The sequence below is a fragment of the Coregonus clupeaformis genome, chromosome 11, assembly GCF_020615455.1.
Source record: "Coregonus clupeaformis isolate EN_2021a chromosome 11, ASM2061545v1, whole genome shotgun sequence".
NCBI lineage: Eukaryota > Metazoa > Chordata > Actinopteri > Salmoniformes > Salmonidae > Coregonus > Coregonus clupeaformis.
Window position 1 is genome coordinate 17,032,141 of NC_059202.1, and position 5,975 is coordinate 17,038,115.

Here is a 5,975-nt window from a genome sequence, read left to right on the forward strand (position 1 = left end):
TGTGTGTTCTTGCATTTGTGAGTGTCTCACTATGGATTCAATGAGAATATTTTACAACATAGCTGTTTTCACGTTGAACTTAAATTTCACATGTGAAAACATATTTTCACATGTATTAAATTTAGTTTCAGTTTCACGTGAAAATAAAAAATGTACATGTGGAATTGCATGTTCATATGAGAAAATCAATCACGTGAAAATCAAATTTGCAGGTTCAAATGTAAGAAAATGCCATGTGAAAATCTCACTTTCACATGTGGAATTGCAGATTCATATGTGGGGTTGAAATATGTTATTGTCCTCACATGTGAAAAGATGGTGTTAACATGTTGCAGTAGCAATGTTTCCACCGGTGGAATTAGGGTGACCACATCTAAAAAGCCCAAATGCGTGACACGGGAACAATTTTGCAGGACATTTGCAGAACAGTGGGCAGAATAAAGTTTTACCATACATTCTCTGGGGGCAGGTTCAAATGGCAACATACACTCAATGGCCAGTTTATTAGGTGCACCACCCCGTTCACGAAAATGGTTTGATCCTACAGTTAGTGAGTGATATAGCCGTGGCTTGCTATATAAAGCAGGCAGACAGGCAGAGGCATTCGGTTACTGTTCGATTGAACGTTAGAATGGGCAAAACGAGTGACCAAGCGACTTTGAGCATGGTATGATCGTTCGTGCCAGGCGCGCCGGTTACAGTATCTCAGAAAGGGCCAGCCTCCTGGGCTTTTCATGCACGACAGAGTCTAGGGTTTACCGATAGCACTTATGGCACTTTTCCCATTGCACTTATCATAAGAGTAGCGGTGTTAACCCCCGGTGTCCTAGCTAAATTCCCAATCTGGCCCTCATACCATCATGGCCACCTAATCATCCCCAGCTTCCAATTGGCTCATTCATCCCCCTTCCACTCCCCTCTAACTGTTCCCCAGGTCATAGATGTAAATGAGAATGTGTTAATAAATATATAAGTGTTCAATAAAAAAGACGACCACACCAGGTTCCACTCCTATCAGCTAAAAACAAGAAGAAGTGGCTCCAGTGGGCTCTTGATCATCAACACTGGACAATTGAGGAGTGGAAAAACATTGCCCGGTCCGACGAATCCCGGTTCCTGTTGTGTCATGCTGATGGCATATTATCTATGCATGGTCACTTTACCCCTACCAAATTAAATCGACTATGTCACTGTTGATGTGGGTGCGTTGAGAGGAGTCAGACGCAGGACGCATAAGCTAAGTCAAACAAGACTTTACTAAATGTACAACCAGTACAAAATAAAGTACCTCTAACGAGGAGGTAAAACGACAACGCAACACAGTGCATTACAATAACAATTCCAGAGTACTGCACAGGATACCACCAACAGACAGGAAATAAAATAACACACAACTAACGAAAACAACCACAGGAAACTTATAAGGCACATAATCAAGACCAAACGGACACAGGTGTAACAGACAGACCAAACCAAACGAACATCGAAACATTCAACGGTGGCAGCTAGTACTCCGGGGACGACGAACACCGAAGCCTGCCCGAACAAGGAGGAGGAGCAGCCTCGGCAGATTCCGTGACAGTACCCCCCCCTTGACGCGCGGCTCCAGCCGTGCGCCGACCCCGGCCTCGGGGACGGCCAGGAGGACGCGGACCCGGGCGCGTGGGATGACCACGGTGGAACTCAGTCAGGAGGGATGGATCTAGGATGTCCCTCCTAGGCACCCAGCACCGTTCCTCCGGGACGTACCCCTCCCACTCCACGAGATACTGGAGACCTCTCATCCGGCGTCTCGAGTCCAAGATGGTCCGGACCCTGTACGCCGGAGCCCCCTCGATGTCCAATGGGGGCGGAGGGGTCTCTCCTATCTCATCTTCTTGGAGTGGACCAGCTACCACCGGCCTGAGAAGAGACACATGCAACGAGGGGTTAATATTCTTATAATCAATAGGCAGTTGTAACCTGTAACACACCTCGTTCAATCTTCTCAGGACTTTAAAAGGCCCCACAAACCGCCGACCCAGCTTCCGGCAGGGCAGGCGGAGGGGCAGGTTTCGAGTCGAGAGCCAGACTCGATCTCCCGGTGCGTATACCGGTCCCTCACTGCGGTGGCGATCGGCGCTCGCCTTCTGTCGACGGATGGCCCGCTGCAAATGGACATGTGCAGCATCCCACGTCTCCTCCGAGCGCCGAATCCACTCATCCACCGCAGGAGCCTCGATCTGGCTCTCGTGCCATGGTGCCAGAACCGGCTGATACCCTAAAACACACTGGAAAGGTGTTAGATTGGTGGAGGAGTGGTGGAGAGAGTTCTGTGCCATCTCTGCCCAGGGGATATACCTTGACCACTCCTCCGGCCGGCCCTGGCAATAGGACCTCAGAAACCTACCCACATCCTGGTTGACTCGTTCTACCTGCCCATTGCTCTCTGGGTGGTAACCCGAGGTAAGGCTCACCGAGACCCCCAAGCGTTCCATGAAAGCCCCCCAGACTCTGGAGGTGAACTGGGGACCTCGGTCAGACACTATATCCTCGGGAACCCCATAGTGCCGGAAAACGTGGGTAAATAGGGCCTCAGCGGTCTGTAGGGCAGTAGGGAGACCCGGCATTGGGAGGAGACGACAGGCCTTGGAAAACCGATCCACAACGACCAAAATGGTGGTATTCCCCTGGGAGGGGGGAAGGTCGGTCACAAAATCCACCGAGAGGTGGGACCATGGTCGTTGTGGAACGGGCAGGGGATGTAACTTTCCCCTGGGCAGGTGTCTAGGCGCCTTACACTGGGCGCACACTGAGCAGGAGGAGACATAAACTCTCACATCCCTAGCTAACGTTGGCCACCAGTATTTCACGCTAAGGCAGTGCACTGTCCGGCCAATACCTGGATGTCCAGAGGAGGGTGATGTATGAGCCCAATAAATAAGTCGGTCACGAACCTCGAGCGGAACGTACGTCCGCCCCACAGGACACTCGGGGGGACTAGGGTCGGCACGTAACGCCCTCTCGATCTCCGTATCGACCTCCCACACTACCGGAGCCACCAGACAAGACTCCGGCAGTATGGGAGTGGGCTCAATGGACCTCTCCTCTGTGTCATACCGCCGGGACAGGGCGTCTACCTTACCGTTCTGGGACTCTGGGATGTACGTGATCTTAAAAACAAACCGGGTTAGGAACATGTTCCACCTAGCCTGACGAGGGTTTAGTCTCCTAGCTGCCCGGATGTACTCCAGGTTACGGTGGTCAGTCAGAATGAGGAAAGGGTGTTGAGCCCCCTCAAGTCAATGCCTCCACACCTTTAGGGCCAGAACCACGGCTAACAACTCCCTGTCCCCTACGTCATAATTACGCTCCGCCGGGCTGAGCTTCTTGGAATAGAACGCACAGGGGCGGAGTTTAGGTGGCGTGCCGGACCGTTGCGACAGAACCGCCCCAATACCGGCTTCTGACGCGTCCACCTCCACTTGGAATGGTAAAGCGGGATCCGGATGCGCCAGCACCGGAGCCGAAGTGAACAGGTCCTTCAGTTTAACAAATGCCCTGTCCGCTTCAGCTGACCACTGCAAACGCACCGGACCCCCCTTTAGCAGGGAGCTGCCACCTGTCCAAAACCCCGGATAAATCTCCGGTAGTAATTAGCAAAACCCAAAAACTGCTGCACCTCTTTTACAGTGGTTTGAGTTTGCCAATTACGCACGGCCGACACACGGTCAACCTCTATCTTCACACCAGACGCGGACAATCGATAACCCAAGAAGGAGATGGACTCCTGGAAAAACAAGCATTTCTCTGCCTTGACATACAAGTCATGCTCCAACAGCCTCTTCAACACTCTGCGTACCAGGGCTACATGCTCGGCTCGTGTAGAAGAGTACACTAGGATGTCGTCGATGTACACTACCACACCCTGCCCATGCATGTCCCTGAAAATCTCGTCCACAAAGGATTGAAAGACTGAAGGAGCATTCATTAACCCGTATGGCATGACGAGATATTCGTAATGACCCGAGGTGGTGCTGAATGCTGTTTTCCATTCATCTCCCTCCCTAATGCGCACCAGATTGTACGCGCTCCTGAGATCCAACTTTGTGAAGAACCGCGCTCCGCGTAATGATTCTGTCATAGTCGCAATCAGAGGAAGAGGATAACTGTACTTAACCGTGATCTGATTGATACTACGATAATCAATACACCGGGCGCAAACCCCGTCCTTCTTCTTCACAAAGAAGAAACTCGAGGAAACCGGGGAAGTGGAGGACCGTATGCATCCCTGTTCCAAGGACTCGGCTATGTAAGTCTCCATAGCCGCGGTCTCCTCTTGAGACAGGGGATACACACGGCTCCGCGGAAGTGCCGCTCCTGTTTGGAGATCTATCGCACAATCCCCCTGTCTATGAGGTGGCAACCGTGTTGCCCTAGTTTTGCTGAAAACCAGTGCTAAATCCTCTAATTCAGGGGGAATGTGCATTGCGGACACTTGGTTCGGACTCTCCACCGATGTTGCCCCTATGGAAACACCTAGACATCTCCCTACACACTGGGCAGACCACTCCATAAGAGCCCTCTGTTGCCACGCAATGGTAGGATCATGGGTGCTTAACCAGGGAAGCCCCAGCACCACGGGATACGCAGGAGAGTCGATCAGATAAAACTGAATGATCTCCTCATGACCCCCCTGCGTAATCATCTTCAGTGGTGCTGTGACTTCTCTAATCAACCCCCGACCCCAGCGGCCGGCTGTCTAGAGCATGAACTGGGAAAGGGGGTTCCACCGGCCGAAGGGGAAATTCCTACCCTAGAACAAAATACACGATCAATAAAATTCCCAGCTGCGCCTGAATCTACTAGCGCCTTATGCTGGGAATGAGGTGCCACCTGTGGAAATCGCACAGGTATACACAGGTGTCCAACAGAGAGCTCTGGGTAAGTGGGGCATCTACTCACCTGAAATGACTCCCCAGTGCGTGACCTGTTGTCCCCTCTCACAGGAGACCCTCCCCAACACCTAGCCGCAGTGTGCCCTCCACGGCCACAGTTGGTGCAGGGGACGGCCCCCCTCGGGTTCTCTCTCCTCCTCTCCCTAGCGCCTGCACCCCGAGCTCCATGGGAATCGGCTCGGCGGTGCTGGAGGATGGAATGGACGACCCCCATTCGGGGACGTCCCCGCGGGTAGCCAGCAGGGTGTCGAGACGGATGGACATGTCCACCAACTGGTCGAAGGTGAGGTTGGTGTCCCTGCAGGCCAGCTCACGACGAACGTCCTCTCGTAGGCTGCATCGATAATGGTCGATGAGGGCCCTCTCATTCCATCCCGCATCTGCCGCTAGCGTCCGGAACTCCAGGGGCGAACTCCTGGGCACTCCTCTTCCCCTGTCGGAGGTGGAACAGACGCTCCCCGCCGCCTTCCCCTCAGGTGGATGATCGAACACTGCCCTGAAGCGGCGGGAGAACTCCGCGTAGGTGATGGTAGCGGCGTCTATTCCCCTCCATTCGGCGTTAGCCCACTCCAACGCCTTGCCGGAGAGACAGGAGATGAGGGTGGAGACGCTCTCGTATCCCGAGGGCGCCGGGTGTATGGTGGCCAGGTAGAGTTCCACCTGCAGGAGGAATCCCTGACACCCGGCTGCGGTACCATCATATGCCCTCAGGAGCGAGAGCCAAATGCCGCTGGGTTCCGGTACTGGGAGAGGAGGACTGGCCGATGGTGATGGTAAGGTGTGCGAAGATGTGGGCACCTCTCCAGTGACCAAACGGCGCAGCGTGTTGGACAAATCGTTCATGGCGGCCCCAAGTTGTTGGATCATGGTGTCTTGATTGCTGATCCGTTCCTCGAGGGACTTGGGTGCCGCCGCTGCTCCTGCTGACTCCATGATGGTGTGTTATTCTGTCACTGTTGATGTGGGTGCGTTGAGAGGAGTCAGACGCAGGACGCATAAGCTAAGTCAAACAAGACTTTACTAAATGTACAACCAGTA